We start from the raw sequence: 20,590 nt of genomic DNA, 5'->3' as shown, positions 1-20,590 counted from the left end.
AGAAGACAGTGAGGCAATGCTTTCAAAATTCCAAGAAGAAATGATTTCTATTCTAGAATTCTGTTCTTAGAAAGTTGACTAAGTGTGAGGGTAGAATAACGACTTGTCAGGACGTGCAAGATTTCAAGAAAATTTACCCCGGGAAGAAATCACTGAGGAAACTCTTACTGGATGTACTCTGTGAAACAGAAAGGGGACCATAGAAGAAGAAATGGACTACATAGAGAGGAGATTTACACAAATGGGATAGAGTTTGGGTGTACAGTAGTAATAAATACAGAGAGAAAAGCATGCATGCACACACACACAACTCCAGGACAACGATGAGTTCCAGGGAAAACAAATATTGTGCAAGAAAGAAAAGGAAAACAAAATATTGTGCCACAAAGGAAGAGTAATCATAGTTTATGTGACTCAGCTGTGAACAGCATTTGCAAACATAATTATGTAAACACGGAATCCTGTTATAACCAAACTATATATATCAAATATATATTGATATTGAGAAGATGGAAAGATGGTCAATGTGTCCGAATGCGGTAGGGGTACAATGGCTGGGGAGGTTTATGAGAACATCCTCCATGAAGGGATGTGCATAGACAGTGCTTCAAACGGGACTGCAGGAAGACGAACACAGCTATGCCGTTTGGAGACATGAAAGCAAATGCCAAAAGAATGTGCTAAACTTGCGGATAGTGGGTTGCCTCTGGGGAGAAGAAAATGTTAAAAAGTCTCTGCTGCTTTTCAGCAAAAGCCTTGTAGAACAATTTGGCTTTGTACCTGTGATTTTGATAGAAACAAAACCCCACAAGGAAATTAGAAAAGGGAGCGCGCATTGATCTCTAAGCAGCCCGCAGAGCCCCGGTAAGGATTGAGAAACAGAGCAGTAACTCAGACGTGAACAACAACACAGATGTGGTGGGGAGGGGTGGCTGGATATCTTCAATGACACCTTCGTCCTGCAAGTGAGCTACGGAGACCTTGCTTTTGAAAACTTGACACTTCTGTTGGAAAACCACTGCTCTCTAACCAGCCTACTGCTATATTGCTGTAAAAAGATGAAAAGTATATGAGTATGTGTCTAGGGGAGGACATATGGATAATAATTTGAATTAATGAATAAAGATTTTTGCGTTAGCTTGGGTGGCTTGAGAATTAATTACAAATTTGATTAAAGAGATTTGAGTTCATTAAAAGTTAAGTGTTCTTATTTCTAAGAATGTTGATCTCAGTTAGTAAATTGAGGTTCTCTGTTCTTGAGTGTGTCCAGCCCGAGATCCCTGAGCTGAAGCTAAACCAGGTTAAGTGCATCCTTTCTCTCGCCCTGCTCTCGTCCTAGGAGTCATGCTTAACTTCCATGTACGTGCCGCTGATGAAATCTCTTTAATCCTCCCCATTTTCCCCTCAGGCCTGCTGCACCTGCTGAATGCTGTGGATTTTTAATTAAGCTAGAGTTGATGATGTATGTGCAGTTATAGATTCTCTGAGATTCAAATGGGTTTTCTGCTCCTGTTTGGAAAGCCCTTTCTAATGAAGGCTGAGATAAAGCTCCTTGAAAAATGAAAGCGTGAAAGAGCATGCACTTTAGAAGAATGGAAATACGTTGTTATCATAGTCAATATTAACAGAAATAAGAGCTATGGGCCAAAACCAAGTTTTGTATTGTGCTGCGGATTTCCATTTGCCCCGCCGCTCCCTTGTTTTTTCTGCTTTTCCCTGCCCTTTGTACACAGGAGTCTAACCTTCACTGGCTTGCTGCACTTGACTTCTGGTTAGGAGCTTGGGGTCAGCAGGGGAAGACAGGTGGGCTGGCTGCAGGCCTCAGGGGCAGCTGCTCTTGCCTTGGCTTCCAGCTCGCTCTGGGCTCCACAACATGGCTCCCTCCCTCTGTCCCTTCAGGCCCAAGGGCATGACAGCTCCCACAGATACTGGTCACTATCTTCTGTTGGTTCAGTGAAACCCGTCCACACATACCCTCTGAATAGTTGTTTAATTAAACTCATTTCAATTAGACTTTCTGATTGCATCGTCTGTTTTCTTCCAAGACCCTGACTGATATGAGTCTGGTTTTTAGCCATGTCATCTATTTGTCTCCCAGTCTCCCTACCAACTTATGAGTCCCTGAGGACAGTGGCTCTGACTCACTCATCTTTGTGTCCCTGCTGTCTAAAACATGACCTGGTGGTTTACAGGCAGTCACTATATGCTTGACAAATGAAACAATGTACCAATCACTGAATTCCTATACGTGGTGCTTTATTTCAGAGAAAAAGTTGAGGTTATTTAACACATCCAGACAAGTAGACAGGAGTGCAGGTTGTATGTTGGGTAAAGAAACGTTTACCACTGACCGTATACAGTCATTCACATGGAGGTCAAGCCTCCTTCCCCTACCCCGCACAGACGTCATTTGTGGGCCTTCCAAGACCACTTCTTCACAGACTGTCCCGTCTGAAGATGTTGGGTGATGACGTGAAACAGAAGCTCATATGCACAAGACACGGAATGGCTTTGACACAAGGCTGTCCTTTCAGATGCTTCAGCCATTATCAGAATGTTCCATTTCCAGGAGCTTAAACCGTAATGTTCATTATTGCCTCATAAAAATTCTGGAGGCTTGGGGTCCTTCTTTGCTGCCGCCTCACAAGGCTAGCTTTTGTCCTGGCCACACCCTGCCCTTCCCAGGCCACAAGATGGCGGCCACTGGCCCAGGTGCCATCTTCACACGAGCCCACCAGAAGGCAGGACGGGAGGTTCTTTCATTTGCTTTGTTTTCTTAGGGAGGCCTTCGGCAGACGCGCCCTCTTGTCCTTTGGCCTTGATTGGTTATGGGCCCTGAGAGGCTGGGGAGGTGAATACCTGGTTCTCAGCCTCTAGGATGGGAGGCAATCTCCACCAGCAAGACAGAAGGGGCAGAGGAAACGCTGTTGGATAAACAACCAATAGTGTCAGCAACATAGATCAAAACAGCAGGGGAGATGCCACAATCGCTGCTGGTTCCACACACGCTTAATTGAGACAGTTATTTTATAGATGGGCTTACATCCGTTCTACGTGCAGCTTGGTTAATTTGAGCAGAGAAACTCCGGCGGCAAAAACCATGGTGGCTTCAGCCTGTCCCTCTGTGAGATGAGACTGATGCTGACAGCCACTTCACAGAGGAATACAGGTGACAAGTCAGTGTATACAAAGGCGTCCTTTAGCCCACAGACGAAAGCTGGCACAAGCTCTAGAAATACACACCTTGGTACTTGACACCCTTCTCATTTTACTGCCAGTTGTATTTTCATGGTTTATCAAATTTACTTGCATTTTATGATAATGGCAGCTGACATGCCAAAAAAGTTAATCCTTGTCAGCAATTCTGCTGTAGGTCTTATTTTGCCAAAGAATTGATTAAGCAATAAAAGTTGTCTGCAGGTTAAAGCTTATGGTAAAATATCATGACAGGTGAGGTGCTATTATTCTCTTTCAATTAAAGAAAAAATGTAAACATTTTTTTTTTTTACTGTTTGAAAGAGGAGAGAACAAACATTTATCGAGTTCCCTCTGTAAGCTACACATTCTTGCATATAACTTCATGGACCCTCACAACAAGCCTGTGTGTGTGTGTGTGTGTGTGTACAGGTGTGGTGTATGTGTGATGTGTGTGTGGTGCATGTGTGGAGTGTGTGTACATGTGTATGGGATATGTGTCTGTGGTATGGTTTGTATATGCAGTATGTGTGCAGTTGTGTGTAGTGTGTGTGTCATGTGGTGTGTGTGTGTGTGTGTGTGTGTGTGGCTTGCAGGCCCCTTTGTACAATGAGGGAGCTGACACTCAAGACACTCAAGAGAGCTTATACAGTTCATCGGTGTTAAAGCTCAGATTCAAAACCAGGTCTATTCAAGATTTTTGACCACTCCACCCCCGCCCCCACCTCCCCCACCCCCCACCCGGACTGTGTGGATGGTTCAATGACTATGCGGCATTCTGGCAAAGAGATTTGGAGTCCCTTACAAAGCTGAGTTGCAGGGTAATGGGTGAATGTATGAGCTTGCCTGGGCTGCCGTAACAAAGCCCCACAATTTGGGTGTCTTAAAACAACAGAAATGTGTTGTCTCTCGGTTCTGGAGGCTAGACATCTGAAAGCAAGGGGGCAGCAGAGTTGGTTCCTACTGGAGGCTCCGAGGGAAGCATCTGCTCCAGGCCTCCCCCTAGCTTCCGGGGCTTGCCAGCGATCTTTCGCATTCCTGGGCTTGTAGACACATCTGTCTGATCTGTCTCCATCTTCGTGTGGCCTTCCCCTCTCTGAGTGTCCTCTCCTCTTATAAGAACAAGTCACTGGATTTAGGGTCCACTCTAATCTAGTATGACCCATCTTAACTAAACTCAATGCATCTGTAAAGAACTATTTCCAAATGAGACCACATCCTGAGGTGCTGGGGAGACATGAGTTTTTTTTGGGGGGGGGGGTGTACCCTGTTCAAACCAGTGGGCTTTGAGTAACTGAGAAATTGAGAGAATCTGACTTCACCTGACATGTGAGCAGCCAGGAAACATCTAGAAAGGGCAGAGTTAGATCCATTCTTCAAATTCTTTCAACAAATACCTATTGAAAACCTACTCGGTGCTCTGAGCTCTGGGATACGAGAGTGAACAACATGGAAAAGGTCCTCCTGGCTTTCTCATCTGTTCTGTGATTTGTTTCCTTACCATGCAGGCTAATGGGGCAGGTGGCATGTGCAGGCAGGAGTGAGCTGGAGCCAGCACTTCTCCACGGGACCCTGCTCTCCTTCATGCTGGCCCAGGATAGAGACCGCGCACCACCACCATCAGTAGTCACAACACTCCTCATGTTTCACACGACGCTCCTGCGCACATCACCGTATTTAATTTTCTTGAAAACTCCTAGAAATGGGTATTATTGTGTCTGTGAAAAGAACGAGTAAGCGATGAAGCTGGGACTGAAAGCCAGGTCCTCTCATTTGTAAACCTTTGGGTTTCTTCCCACGGCTTTTGCAGCCAGACAGATACCAGAAAGGTATGGAATCGCCATCAGATGATGGCGCATAATGGGGACGATGATGAACTGGAGACTGCAGATAATACATAGAGACTCAAATCCAGCTTTTAGAAACCGCTGTGTGGATGTACACCTGGATTACAAATGCTGTGTCTTTTGACTCAGTGACGCCACTTCTAGGGATTTGTCCTACAGATACACTCCCACAAGTGTGAAACGACTTTAAAGCCGTCAGTCAGAGACTGGCTAAATAACTGTTGGTTTATCTGTACAAAAGATTAGTGTATGGCTATTAAAAATGACTCCATTTGTTAATGTACTAATACGACTGTCTCCAAGATACACAGTAAAGTGAAGAAAGCATTTGTGCAGAACTGTACGTATCGGCCTGCACATTCATGGAACGTCTCTAAGGATATGCAAGAAACTGGTCATTGATTGCCTCCAGGGAGGGATTTTTTCCACAAATTCCCTTTTATAAATTTTGATTTTTGAACCATGTGAATGCATTTCCTATTTTTTTTTTTTTAAGACTGAGGTACCCTTCTTTTTCTTTTTTTTTTTGCTGGGAAAGATTTGCCCTGAACTAACATCTGTTGCCAATCTTCCTTCTCTTTTTTTTTCCTCCCCAAAGCCCCAGTACATAGTTGTACATTCTAGTTGTAAGTCTTTCTAGTTCTTCTACGTGAGCCGCTCTGCCACACCACAGCATGGCTACTGACAGATGAGTGGTGTGATTCCGTGCCCGGGAACAGAACCTGGGCCGCCAAAGTGGAACACGCCCAACTTTAACTGCTGGACCATCAGGGCTGGCTCTGCATTTCCTGTTTTTAATAATTAACTAAAATACTGCATAGGTCAAATGAAACACAGGGAGGGGGTCTGTGTTGTGACCCTTTCCCTGGGCCCAAGGCTGTGTCACGGCCACCATTCAATCTTTTGCTGCACCGCATCCCGACTTCGCACGCAATTGGGCTCATTAAACACGTAGTGTGTTGACCCAAACCATTTCATGCTTTCAGCTTTGCGGGTCAATACTTGAGGCTGTTTTGGCCCAACACTGGACTCATTATCTGCAGAGCGGCCTCTCTCTGAGTAGCATTTCCTCCCTCCCAGCTGTCCAAGGTCACGCTCGGTTTCCTCTTGCCTATCTCCCTCTCTGTCGCTGCGCTCCCTCTGTCCCAGCCCGCACCCCAGCATACCCACACACATGCCTCCTCTGTCCCCGCGTCCTCACTTTCTAAATGCCCGAAACTCCCCCCTTGCCACCCCGTCCCTGCCCTAGAGGAGGGTCTTCTTACCTTGAATTTATGCTGTGGCCTTGGCCTCCTGACTCTCCAGCTTTCTACCCCTTTTCCCCTTCTGTGGACAGTTCTACCCCCTTCTTCCAGGACTGGCTGAAGACACAAATCTCATTCTGCCATTTCCATGCTTAAAAATCCTTTGACTCCCAAGCAAGAGTTCATCCTCTTCAGCATGGCGCATGGGGCCTCTCACAAGCTGCCACCAGATCGTCTTCCCCTCCCCACCCACCCCTTCTCTTCTCATCTCCATGTCTCCCTCCTAACCGTCTCCTCCACCTTTGGTGTCCATCAGGTCGGCGTGGATCTGGCTTTTATGGGGCCGGAAACTTAACTGCTGCAGGGGAGGGCCTCTTTAAGAGAATGAACACAAAACTGCTGATGCAAAATTCTACATGAAATTGAATGTGTATTTACAACAAAAAATCAAAACAAATTACACAGTTTTAAAAGTCTTGGAATATGCAGAAAATAAGATGATATTTTCATTAATTAACTATGCAACATACCTTTATGCTGCACGCTTTGTTATATGGCACTGACCCTTTATTGTGTTTTCTATAAAGAGAACAGAAGAGAATGCCATCCTTCCTCTGCCATGGGAATTGAAAATTCCTTTCATTATGGATAATTAAGTGAAGTTTCACTTTCATAACTTATTGTTAGTCCTGTCGTGCTAAGAAGCAACCTCTAGGTTGAGATGCATCAAACGTGTGACCTCACGCACAGATGTTCTTGCTACCTGTAGTGCTGCTACAGGCTTGGGCTTGACAGACACTGGGACTCTGGTCCATTCGGACTCTATGGTGCATTTATAACAGCACGTGCTGCATTCGTTGCAGGTGGTCACTAACGCCATCCTTGTCGTGGGCCAGTTATGAACTGAGAGGAAGGGCAGACCCCCAGGGGGAGTCAGGAGGAACTGGCAAAGGTCCAAGGGCAGAGGAAGTCCAGGTCCAGCCCAGCAGCAGACCTGTGTCCCCAAAGTGAGACAACAGACACTGGGCAAGCAGCAAGTAGGGGCCACCTCGCACTAGAGAAGCTTACCTTAGATGAGCAAGCAGCATGGCCCCAGGCAAGTTCCTTAACTTCCAGAGCTCCGCTTTCTGACCTGTAAAAAGCAGACGAGACTTGCCTGCCAGTGTTCAATGACGCAGCGAAGGCACAGACCTAACCCTGTGCAGACTCTTCCTACTGAGGCTTCCCCTCCTTCCCCCTCCCTCGCAGATGGGGGAATCCAATCAGGCTGTCCTCAGCACAGCAATGGGCACATCATCCTAGGCCCGGGCTCTCCACGGCCACCCACCTGGCCAGGTCCGGAGTATGGTAAGGAACGCTTCAACCTTCTGCAGGTTCAGGTACATCCTGGAAAGAGAGAAGCCCTCAGCCTAACTCGTTGGAAACCTTATGGCCTTCCTTCCACCGAGGCGGTGGTAGGCCTCGTATGGTTTCATAGGTCTGGTACCACAAATGGACAAAATCAGGGCTCTTTTTATTTCTTCCACCACTTGCCTCTCTAGATTCCAAAAGCACATATTTGTTGTTAAAAGTCATCTCGAGAGATTAGACCCACTCATTTGTGTTTCAGGTGAAAAACTAATCTATACCTGCAATGAAAAGTTAACTCCATGTGTGTTGTTTCCATAGGATTCGGGCTTCTTTGGGGATAACTATGATTTGCTACACGGATCATTGAGTTTTATTTCCCATATAATATACATTTAATAGAAAAATTCTAGAGAAATGTCTGAGCCCAACAGGCGGCTTGAGCACATCAGGCAAGGGTCATCAAGGGACTCATTTCTGGCTGCATGGGTGCAGCCAGTAGTCGCTATACCTTGGGAACCTGTGAAGTTCCCCAGCAGGAGGTCACCCCGTCTACCTCCTTGTGACGCACCCCAAAAAGGAACTGGAGCTTAGAACATGAATAAAAGTCATCAACATTGAAAAAGACAATAAGAAAAATGAGGAACCAGCATAAGTTTCTACCAAATGGCGAGAGACTCAGGCCAAAACTCACCTCCAGATGCCCCAGTGCCACGTAGTATTCTGGCTGGGCCTCTGCAGTAGACACGCACAGCTGTGGGAGAGAAATGCCAGCGTCAGTGCCAGAGGCTCTGTCTGGTGTCTTTGCAAGAAGAATGGGCAAAGAGATTTTGGAAGTGTCTCCGTGGAGTCTACTCCTGTGTGAGCAGCCACCAGAGCTGGGGCACCGAGGAGCAGGCCGGATAAACCCAGGAGAATGTGGCCCGGTGAGTACAGAGCTCAGATTAAACACAACCCCAGATTCTTTAGGGCATGAGCATTTGGGCTCCTTTGCTCAAAGGGGGCTGTCCTCGGGAGGAGGAGGGGTGGGCGGGTGGCCCTCAAAGATGGCAGCTTTGGCCCTCGTGTGTGGAGAAGGCAGAGGGATGCAAGAAGGGTGATGGCTGGTATGGCTTGGCATCTGCCAGGACAGAACCCTTCCTGAGCGGCAGGTTGTAGAGCCTGGTCTGGAAGGAAATGACAACAGCCTCTTCCCACCGCCTTGCGACCCTGCCCTCCACCCCTCAGGAGTGAGCCCATACCTTCCCCCGGGTGCCTGTGTCCCCCCGCCTCTCCTAGCCAGAGAAGGCTCTGTTCTCCACTGATTCCTGCCATCTCTTCCCCTCCCTCACCTTGCTTCTGAAACAAGCAAGGCAGAAGTTCAACAGCTATCACTCTCTGTTGCCCGCTGAGCTCCCACTCCATGCAGAAGCCCTGCGCTAATTGCTGGAGCAGTGAAAAGGGGCAGAAAGGGCCTAAAGAGGTGTCAAATCCTGGCCCTATTCTCTAGGAGCTCATTGGGGTCAAAAGACGTAAATAATAACAACACAAGGTGATGAGGCCAAGTCGTGTGGGTATGAAATGAACTTGCTCTCTGGCCCCCGGAGCCATTCTGCAGTAAGAACTCACTGATGTGGACCGGGGCAGCTTGGACTCCTTGCAAGCACTGGATTATAAGGCTGGCTGGACTAGTCACGTGATCTTGAGTGAGTCACTCAGCTCAGTTATTTCACCTGCAACATGCAGGTAGCGTGACTCCCATAGAGTCACCGATGCACGGATACTGGTCTGAGTGGTCAAAAGACCTCAGATCTTTTTCTTGCTCTGCCAACAACAGTGGCATCTTGTATCCTCAGCCTCCTGGACCTTAACTTCCTCTCCATAACATCGTAGTGTGATGGTCTCGAAGGCTTTCCAGCTCCAAAACCCTAGGATGTTCTAATGAGGTATGTATGTGAAAGCTATAAGACATTACATGTCTGTAAAGTGTTATTATGTTATTACTACCTCTGGCAATAAAGATTTCATAAGGGAAGTGGAATTTGTACTTGGCCTTGAATGAAGCGTAGAGGTTGGATTGACAGCATTGTGTACAAGGCATGACAGGTAAGCTGGAAAAAGAAGGAAGAAAGGAAAGGCTCTGACTGGGGGGCAAGCTGAGGGATGACAGGTGCTGTGATGGGAAGCTTGGGCTCATCCATGACATTCTTCTGTGACAGGGACTCAGGAAGGAGGGTCACCTTCTGAAAACACCTCAGGGGCCCTGGCCAAGGGCACAGAGGCCACATTTCCCAGTGGCCAAGCGCCATGAGCATAACAGCCTGTTCTCAGGGTGAAAGGAAACAGAAGGCAGGCTGAGGCCCAACACCAACCCCTCTTCAAAGAGAAGTCTGAAAGGAGATTGTGCGATTTTGGTTGACTGTCCTTGAAAGTTTTAACCTCACCGCGAGCCCTCGTCTGAGTATGCCAGAGGCTCCCTCTTCCTGGGGCCTTAGAAACCACTTCTCAAATGGGGAGCAGCTGCGGGAAAAATGCCTACTTTTATGAAAGTCCATTTTTCAGTGCTTGGCACGTGGCACCGAGAATTTTGCAGGCCTCATTGGCATTGAAGAAGTCACAGGCTGTGTTGCTAACACTGCATTTGAAGCTGTCACTGCAAGGAGAAGCTGTCTTTGGTGTGGGAGCCTCTCACATCTAATTACCATTCACAGACACTACTCAAAACCGTTCCTGGATGCTTAAGCTGTTACACTGGTTTCTTCTAAAATAACGTCCTGCGATTATTTTGTGTGCGTGAGTGGACAGCCTGCAAGGATGCCTATCTTGTTTTTGTGGAGCTGGTTTATGCAAAGAAAACAGCAGAGTTCAACAGAAAAGGAAGTGCTCTTTCATGGCGAGCCATGAGTATGCTTGTCGGAGTGAGTAGTGACTGTTTGGGTGAGCCTGGTACATTTTCAGGCGGTTACTATCCTTCTTATATCAACCACAAAGGAGCACAGGCTTCAGGTTGTTGTCCCCAGAGAGGAAATAGCTTTCCAGCCCTGGAACGTGGGGCATTGCCTCCCAGCATCACTGTCATTCTCCCCAAGATTTCTCAGGCGCCTCAATCACCAACATCCTGAGCTAGAGCTGTTTAAGCTGCTGCTGGCATTGTGCCGGGAAAACACACACACAGGTTCTGCAAATAGGGTGGAGAGAGGCAGAATGTAAATGGACCCATCGTATTTAGCCCCTTCTCCCTGACATCAGCCAGCAGTTGAATCTGGCCATGGGCAAAGGGGCCACCAATCTCAGGTGTTAACACCTCTTAACACAGTAGAGCTGCTGGGCAAGAGCGTGTGATTGCAACCAACAAGCACACAGGAGTAAAGATACGGAGGAGTGCACTTCCAGGGCCTGATGGCTATGCCAGGATGCAATGACTGGAGCGAGGCTTCCAGTCTATCACAACAGGGACACGGGCAGACTCTAGACACCAGTGCAAGGGGTCTCCTTCGAAGGGATATTAGTTTAAAATGTTTCCCATGATGTCATCCTCATTTTAAACCAGAGTCTAAAAACACAGTGAAAAAGATTTAAATTAAATATGCAACATGACAGTGGACAAGAGTTCTGAGTCTCGGCAACCCTGCCCAGGACCGAGAAGGAAGGGCAGGGAGAGGAGAGGTGGAGGAGCGGCCCCGCGCTCCCTCTGACCTGGCATCAAGCAGCGATGAAGAGAACCAGAGACCTTGTCACTGGCGCACATGTCTAATTCCCAACCTGGTGCCCCAGAGCAGGGCACCCCGAGAGAACCACGTCCTGTAAGAATGCCCACGTGCAAAGCCTCCTGTCGTGTACACGCCTTGTTCTGAAATAGCCGAACCCAACCAGTTCATTGCTGTTTTGTGATTTAGGGAATGTCAAAAAAGCAGATCTGTGTGAAGTATTTCATGAAATCCAGCACCAGGGGAAAGCCTTCAAGATGCCACATCATCTCTCCCTTTTAGGGTTCATTAGCCAGAGGGACCAACTGCCAAAGCTGTCCCCTGCTTCCTCTCTTAATCTCCCTGCTTCGTGCTGTGCTGTCACATTGGAAATTTCTAGCATCTGAATAATCCGATTAAGTTGTCTCCAGCCAGCCATCACCAAAGTGAAAGCATATTACCTGGGAAGAAGTGAATGAGTGAATCCATTAGCAGTCACCAATGCATTGGCACAAGTCACTGTGTCAGGCTTGCTGGGCTTGAAGGGGCAGGTGGGGCTGCCCTGGGGCAAGGGACCCAGAGTGGGAAGCTGCCTATGAGGGAAGAAGGAGAAAGCCTGGGGCTGCAACCCGCAGGGAGACCTGGCCACACTCAGGACCCTGGGTGACAGCTGGGACAGGGTGCTGCTAATGGGGAAGTGGAGAATGTGCCAGAAGCAGACTTACCTACTTTACAATTTTGCATGGAGCGAGTCCTGAATTTAACTTTCCCAGAAATAAACCTGTCTGCAAACCAGGCAAGGGCTGTTTGTTATGTGCTGCGATTTGCAAGAGCCCCTGTGGTTGTGGCTGGTTCCTGTGCCCACTCTGTCACCTCTCCTCTCAGGCGCAAAATGTCTCAGGCTTGGGCGGAGGTGCGGTCAGGGCAGCTGAGAGCCCTGAGTCTCTGACTCCATGCAATGAAGACCCATTTCTGGCAAATTCCACCATCCAGACCGTCTGAGCAACTCAGCAAATGCCTGAAGATGCAAAGGCCTCTTGTTTCCACCTTCCGGCACGTGCTTGGACCTCCGTGAGCCTTTTGCTGTTCAGAGTTCTACTAAGCCATCTCTTTACATTCTTATGTAATTCTTCCTCCCTGGGAACAGAAAAAGCCTTGTCGTCAGTGCCCCGTGCTGCAAGGAGAGAGGCTGGACTCCCTTCCTCACAGTCGCTCTTGCCTCCCCAGCCAGAGCCCCACCTCCATTCACTTTCTATTTAAAGACTTGCTCTCTTCAAATAAAAAGTTTCAGGAAGATAAAACCAAACAAAGCAAAAGCGAAAGAGAACTCACTAAACGGGAAGGAAGGGGCACACCTCAGGCCTGGGCCTGCCTGCCGCTGAGCTGTGTGGCGTCCCTCAGGCTGGCTAGCCTCTCTGGGTGTCAGGTTTCTCATTTATAAAGTGAAAGGCTCACTCACTTGCAATCCAAAGTTGTTTCAAGCTTTGAAATTTTTGATTCTAAGATTTGGGGAATACAATAGAGTTTCAGATCACTGATCATTTCCAGATCACAAGGAGCTCTGCCCCAGATGGACGAAAAGAGCATCTGGACGGGTGTTGTTCCCTCAGTTCAGAGCCTGAAGTTTGCAAGATGACATCTGATGGACCTTCTTTCACGACTTACCATTTATATGACCTTTATAGTCTTCTAATCAGTCCAACACAAAATCTAAGAATATAGTAGTCGCCAAGCCACACCCAGGGAGAGACCCAGTAATCCCTCTAAGAGAACAATGAAGGAACAAAAGTAAAACAAGATTTACCAATCCTTCTAGAAGGTTGCTTGCAAAAGGAAAAAAATACATGAGAGAATTTTCCTCTAACTTATCTCTAAAACGGACATGAACAAATGGATTCTTCTTCCCCCACAAGGCAGAACTGCAAAAAGTTTTGCCACATCTCTTACGCCTCTGTCATGAGACCAGAGAAGCTGGCGGAGGGGTGGTCAGAACCAGCAGACAGGACACGAAGGGGCATGCCTTACCCATTTACTTCCATTGGTGATCTAGCTTCCAGGGTGTGCTCTGTGATACACAGCACTTATAAAATGCAAATATAAAATGCCTGGGATCAAGGTAATAAACCTCTTAACGTGAAGGTAAAAACAAATCAGTACTGTACAACATAAATTGTGGGGAGTCTTCCCTAATGGGATGGGCAAATGTTCTGCCAAGACTGTGATTGTACGAAGTCTTGATTACAAAAGCTATATCTTAATGGGTCCCCCTGCAGAAGAACCGACTGAGTCGAAGAGGAAAATAAAAATCAATCACACTTGTTTCTATTTGCAACTTTACAGTGTTAACTAGTAGCCCCAGGGATGAATCCAAAATAATTCCACGTGTAATTGTAACGGAGTAGACAGCACCTTTGCCTGTTTAATAATTGGTTCCCCATTTCTTATCATTGCCATGGAGATGGACGCCTTGGACCGTAGCGCCAGAGGCATTTCCCCCCTAACTGCATTCTGATCCTCAGAGCAACTCTTGTCGAGGCTGATGGCAAGCACTGTCAAATAGTGTGGTTAACAAGTTGGGGAACAGTGGTGTCAGGTGCAGTCCGATCCTTTCATTAACGTTTTGAGTTCCAAGGCAGTGATTTGAAACCATTTTTAGTCAATGAAATCCGTCTTCAAACAAAATCTAATGCAGAAACCCTGCACATCAAACAGAAAAGTGGAGACGCTCTGGTTGAAGGAAGCTTGGGGAGAGCGAGCGCTCTACTCAAATTCGGTTGGTTCCCAGGGGCCCTCCTGCAGGCCCTGAGATTCTGTGAATGGTTTCAGACTTCTGATCAGAGGAGTTTATCACATTCTGGCCATGATGCTTTTGGGGAAGCAAAAAAGAATGAAACTAAGCTTGACTTAGTTTTATTGGAAAGCTGAGAACAAATCAGTCTATTACTTGAGTTAATAGGCCCACCACAACATACATACATGTTTATAAAAGCAACATTTTACAGACTGTATCACAAACGGACTTCAGCTGGAGTCACCCAAAAGCTCAAATTTGAGTTTTCATTGAGTACAACTTGGAGGAAGGGTAGGGGCACAATTATAATGCAGTCATGTGTCAAAGCTGGCTTGCACCGGCTACTGAAAGCTGTTACCTTCCCAGGGACTTTCCAAGACAATTGTTAAACACCACCACTATTAAAAATTAAACTATGTATCCAGCCAGCAATCACACGTCTTGGTATTTATCCAAATGAGTTGTAAACTTATGTCCACCCAAAAGCTTACACATGGAGGTTTACAGCAGCTTTCTTCATAACTGCCAAAACTTGGAAACCACCAAGATGTCCTTCAATAGATGAATGGATAAATAACTGTGGTAGATCCAGACAATGGAATATTGTTCAGCAATAAAAAGAAATGTGCTATCAAACCATGAAAAGACATGGAGGAAACTGAAATGCACATTACTAAGTGAAAGGAGCCCATCTGAAAAGGCTACGTACTATATGATCCCAACTATATGACATTCTGGAAAAGGGTAACTATGAAGACAATAAAAAGCTGAGTAATTGCTAGGGCTGTGGGAGGACAGATGCATAAGCAGAGCACAGAGGGTTTTTAGGGCATTGACACTATTCTATATGATACAATAATGATGGATACACGTCATTATACATTTATCAAAACCTACGGAATGTACAACACCGAGAGTGAACCCTAATGTAAACTATAGACTTCGGGTGATGAGGATGTGTCAATGTATGTTCATCAGCTGTAGCAGCGGTACCCTCTGGTGGGGACTGGCAATAATGAGGTGCTGTGCGTGTATGGAGGCAGAGGGTATGTGGGAAATCTCTACCTTCCACTCAATTTTACTGTGAATCTAAAAGTGCTCCAAAAAAATAAAGCCTTAAAAAACTAAACGACATAAATTTTAACTAAATAAAGTATAAAAGCAGAGATAATAAACACTCAAAACTCATCACTTCCTCCTTATTTATTACATATCACTAATATCTATGTTCTTATGTGTGCTTACCTCTATTGTGCCTGTAGGGTGGAATTATTACACAATGCTGAGCTGCTGGGCTACTCTTCCTGACTCTGTGTTAAGAGGCCTCTGTTTGGTAGTTTGGAATTAAATCAGCTGTGGTAGGTGCACTTACACAATGAAAATAACTGTATACCAGAATTTTTCACCCGCGAGAGTTCGTCATTAAACATCTACAGCACACCCTTAAAAATGTATACAGTTATTGGGCTCAGATATTAGGATCAGTAACACGTATATATCTGAGGATGCTGACCAAAGTACATCTTTTGAAAAAAGATTATGGAAACACAGATCTTCGTATATGATTAAATGAAGCAATTCACCCTAAAGTCATCCAAAGACCTCTTGAGAATTCCAAGAATTCTCTCTTATTGATGCCAGGAGCTCCAACCAATCTAAAGAATTAAGTCAGTCAAATTTCAAGAAGAAAAATATGCCTCTGGAGCAGTTCTCTTACCATCAGAACTACTCACATCTTGTTCTGAGTGATAGGCTCTAACTGCCAGACTGTTTACTGTAATTAAGTCTATCAGCATGGTTTTCTCCTGATGAAAATAAAGCTTAGTATATTACATCTTTTGCAAAAGGTGTCTTTTATCTCCCATAAATTATAAATCTATGATTCAATAAGAGTACTCTTCAGAACACAATTTTTTCCCCCTCAAGGATATGAAGGACTTTAAAAAATTAATATTGCCCACAAGAGAGAAGCTGGTTGCAGCCACCATTATTTAATTACAAACACTATTATATCCTGGTACATCTCCTCAAGATTATTTAAGTGTGTCTGAAGAATGTGCCCATCTTTCACCAGCCTTTGCCTCTACTGATAAACTACGCACTTTGAAACAGAGTCCAATCTGTCAATGCCTCTTCTGAATTAGTATGATGGAGCTACTGCGCAAACCAAAGATGGAGGCAATCTCACTTGAAACTGGTGTAAGCACAACTGTTTCCTTTTAGCCCAGTGCCTCCTAACCCTAGCTGCCTATTGGCATCCCCAGATGGGTGTGGGCAGACGGCTTAAAGAAGTTCAAGTCCAGATGGGTGTCAAGATGGTGGCATAGGCAGACTCTGAACTTACTTCCTCCCACAGACACAACCAATTTACAACTACTCGGAAAAATTACTCCTGAGAGAGAACTGAAAACTGGATTAAAAGAACCCCCGCAACAAGGGACAGTCCTGACTGAAGTGGAAGAGGCAGAAATTCCTTTCTGGAGAGAAAAAAAGCCACCCTTACAAGCTGTGGTGCTTCATGGCCAGCCAGGAGCAATCCTAAGGTACGCAGCCCTCCCTGGAGGAGTGGGGGACCTGAGTTGGGGATCATTACTGCTATAAGCATCCTTTGGACTCAGCACAACCCAGATGAGTGTCAGAATATCTGGCTTTGCTGGCTATTAACTACAATGGAGAATACCCCCAGAAAAGCTATTGGACATAATGGGGGGAAAAAGCAGACTTTTAAAGGGCCCATGCACAAATTCACCCATTTTGGAGAGCAACCTAACATCGCCAGAAAGAGAAGTGCAGACTCCTTTGATGAAAAGAAGCTCACCATCTTGATGAGAGCTGAGACCTCTCCTGGGACTGAGATATTGGTGGCAGCCAATATTGTGACCCAGTATAGGCGTCCAACACAGATGCCATTGGAGTTCTTCCCCTGGCCTGTTAGCCCAGGGTCTGCCCCACCCATTAAAGTGCTGATTTAGTCCAGGTCAGCCAAGGAAGGCAGCCTGCCCTAGGGACTGGCCCCACCCAACAGCAAACCCTCAGGCAACAGGTGGATCTGCATAGGCTGGGTGCCTGTATTCTCTGCAGCTGGGTGAGTGGGTCCACCTCTTCAGGGTGGGGTGTGCACAAGGAGTGGGTGGAGTGTGTAGGGCACTGGTGGAGTGTGTGTGGCCTTTGCAGTGGGGTGACTGGGTCTGCTTCAGGAGGTTGGGACATGAGCGCAGGGCAGGACTGTGTTGATGGTGTGTGTGGTCTTGTGGGGCTTGTCAGCTGCAGAAGACTTGTGCTGCTCAAACAGCCACATAGGGGATCGACCCCACCTTCCAAAGCCTGAAACAATTGGGTGCTCCTGTGCCCAGGGCCAGCCCCACTCAGCTGCAATCCTGAGAGAGCTGATAAGAGCCTTACAGGTGAGAAGCCTATATCAATTGTAAGCCACTGGGCCAGGCAACCAGCCATGCTAGGGGCCTACTCAACAGAAAAGTGAAGCAGGATGTGATATTAGACCTTACAGCCAAGTTTTCTTGGGCTCCCCAGGCCCAAAAAAGTAACTGAAGGGTCCATAACAGCCACTTGCAGCCGAGCATTACAACCAGCCAGTGAGGAAGACAACCTAGCCTCCCTGGGAACCTGCAGCAGGAGCAACCTGGCCACAACAGCAAGGTACACGTAGCCCACACAGGGGACACTCCTGGAACTTTTGGAACTGGTGATGAGAGGGAAGCACACTGCTGGGCCTCATAAGGCATCTCTTACATAAGGCCATTTCTCCAAGATCAGGAGACGTAGCTGACCCACTAATACATAGATATAAGCACAGAGAAAGGAGCAAAATGAGGGGGCAAAGGAATACATTCCAAGTAAGGGAACAGGAAAAATCCTAAGAAAAAGAAGTAAATGAAACAAAGGTAAGCAATCTACCTGACAGAGAGTTCAAACAGAAAGTCATAAGGATGCTCACTGATCTTGGGAGAAGAATGGATGAACTCAGTGTGAATGTCAACAAAGAATTGGAAAACATAAAAAAAGAACCAATCAGAAATGAAGAATACAATACCGGAAATGAAAAATTCACTAGAGGGACTCAATAGCAGAGTAGATGATACAATATATTCAAAAATCTGAAGGACAAAAATCTACAGCCGAGAATTCTCTACCCAGGGAAAATGTCCTTCAAATACGATGGAGAAATAAAAACTTTCCCAGATAAACAAAAATTAAGGGAGTTCATTGCCACAAAACCTCCTCTTCAGGAAATCCTTAGGAAAACCCTCGTTCCTGAAAAATCCAAAAAAGGAAAGGGGCTACAAAACCAAGAGCAGAGGAGATAAGTAGAAGGACAACGACAGAGAGTAGCAGCTCTACATCAGAACAGATTAAACCATGGGATGAGAAACAAAGGAAATTGAAGAAAACCAGAAAACAAGACATAAAAGGGTAGTGGTAGGCCCCCACATCTCAATAATCACTCTAAATGTAAATGGATTGAACTCCCCAATCAAAAGACACAGAGTGGCAGGATGGATCAAAGAACAAGACCCAACAATATGCTGCCTCCAGGAAACACACCTCAGCCCCAAAGACAAACACAGACTCAGAGTGAAGGGATGGAGAACAATACTCCAAGCTAATAATGAACAAAAGAAAGCAGGTGTCGCTATACTAATATCAGACAAGGTAGATTTCAAAGCAAAACAGATAAAGAAAGACAAAGAGGGACAGTAGATAATAATAAAAGGGACTCTCCACCAAGAAGACATAACACTTATAAACATATACGCACCCAACACAGGAGCACCAAAATTTGTAAAGCAACTCTTAATAGAACTAAAAGAAGACATCAACAACAATACAATAATAGTAGGGGACCTCAACACACCATTAACACCAATGGACAGAACATCCAGACAGAAAATCAACAAGGAAATAATAGAATTAAATGAAAAATTAGACCAGATGGACTTAATAGATATATATAGAACACTTCATCCAAAAACAGCAGGTTACACATTCTTCTCAAGTGCACATGGAACATTCTCAAGGATTGACCATATTTTGGGAAACAAAGCAAACATCAATAAATACAAGAGAGTTGAAATAATATCAAGCATCTTTTCTGATCATAATGCTATTAAACTAGAAATCAACTACAAGAAAAAAGCAGAGAAAGGTGCAAAAATCTGGAGACTAAACAACACGCTTCTGAACAAACAATGGATCATTGAAGAAATTAAAGAAGAAATCAAATATTATCTGGAGACAAATGAAAATGAGAACACGACATACCAAACCATTTGGGATGCAGCAAAAGCAGTCCTAAGAGGGAAATTCATCGCAATACAGGCTCACCTCACTAAACAAGAAAAAGCTCACATAAGCAACCTCAAACGACACCTAACAGAACTAGAAAAAGAAGAACAAACAAAGCCCAGAGTCAGTAGAAGGAGGGAAATAATAAAAATAAGAGCAGAAATAAACGATATTGAAACAAAAAAGACAATAGAAAGGATCAATGAAACAAAGAGTTGGTTCTTCGAAAGAATTAACAAAATTGACAAACCCCTAGCCAGACTCACCAAGAAAAGAAGAGAGAAATCGCAAATAAATAAAATTAGGAATGAGAGAGGAGAAATCACAACAGATACCAATGAAATACAAGAGATCATAAGAGAATACTATGAAAAACTATATGCCAACAAATTGAACAACCTGGAAGAAATGGACAAATTCCTAGACTCCTACAATCTCCCCAAACTGAATCAGGAAGAAATGGAGAATCTGAATAGGCCAATCACTAGTAAGGAAATAGAAACGGTAATCAAAAACCTCCCCAAAAATAAGAGTCCAGGACCAGACGGCTTCTCTGGAGAATTCTACCAAACATTCAAAGAAGACTTAATACCTATTCTTCTCAAACTGTTCCAGAAAATTGAGAAAGATGGAGTACTCCCTAACACATTCTATGAAGCCAACATCACTCTGATTCCCAAACCTGACAAGGACAACACAAAGAAGGAGGACTACAGGCCGATATCACTGATGAACATAGATGCAAAAATCCTCAACAAAATTTTGGCAAACCGAATACAGCAATACATCAAAAAGATTATACACCATGATCAAGTGGGATTTATACCAGGGACACAGGGATGGTTCAACATTCGCAAGTCAATCAACGTGATACACTACATCAACAAAATGAAAAACAAAAACCACAGAGTAGATGATACAGAAGAACGGATCAGTAAGCTGGACAAGAGACTAGAGAAAATCATCCAAGCTGAACAGATAAAAGAAAAAAGAATTAAAAAGAACAAGAACAGTCTGAGGGACCTCTGGGACAACATCAAGCACACTAACATTTGTATTATAGGTGTCTCAGAAGGAGAAGAGAGAGACAAAGAGGAGAGAATCTATTTGAAGAAATAATAGCCCAAAACTTTCCTAACCTGAGGAAGGAAACAGACATACAAGTACAAGAATCACAGAGAGCAGCAAACAAGATAA

At 45.4% G+C, this 20,590-nt stretch overlaps 1 long non-coding RNA gene across 2 annotated transcripts; it reads right to left on the bottom strand.

Moving 5' to 3' along the window:
• Window positions 1–2,235: 2,235 nt before the first annotated feature.
• Window positions 2,236–12,552, bottom strand: LOC103544514 (uncharacterized). 2 transcript variants are annotated; one of them, XR_011526278.1, is made up of 6 exons: window positions 12,024–12,527; window positions 8,328–8,387; window positions 7,614–7,672; window positions 7,355–7,418; window positions 4,697–4,913; window positions 2,236–2,924 (listed from the first exon to the last, which is right to left on the bottom strand). It is a non-coding gene; the product is annotated as an uncharacterized lncRNA (long non-coding RNA). The 2 variants fall into 2 exon arrangements; XR_011526279.1 differs by lacking the exon at window positions 8,328–8,387 and having other exon boundaries at window positions 12,024–12,552.
• Between the last annotated feature and the right edge of the window lie 8,038 nt (window positions 12,553–20,590).

Source organism: Equus przewalskii, chromosome 14, assembly GCF_037783145.1.
Source record: "Equus przewalskii isolate Varuska chromosome 14, EquPr2, whole genome shotgun sequence".
Taxonomy (NCBI): domain Eukaryota; kingdom Metazoa; phylum Chordata; class Mammalia; order Perissodactyla; family Equidae; genus Equus; species Equus przewalskii.
This window is presented reverse-complemented; position numbering and strand designations above follow the sequence as displayed.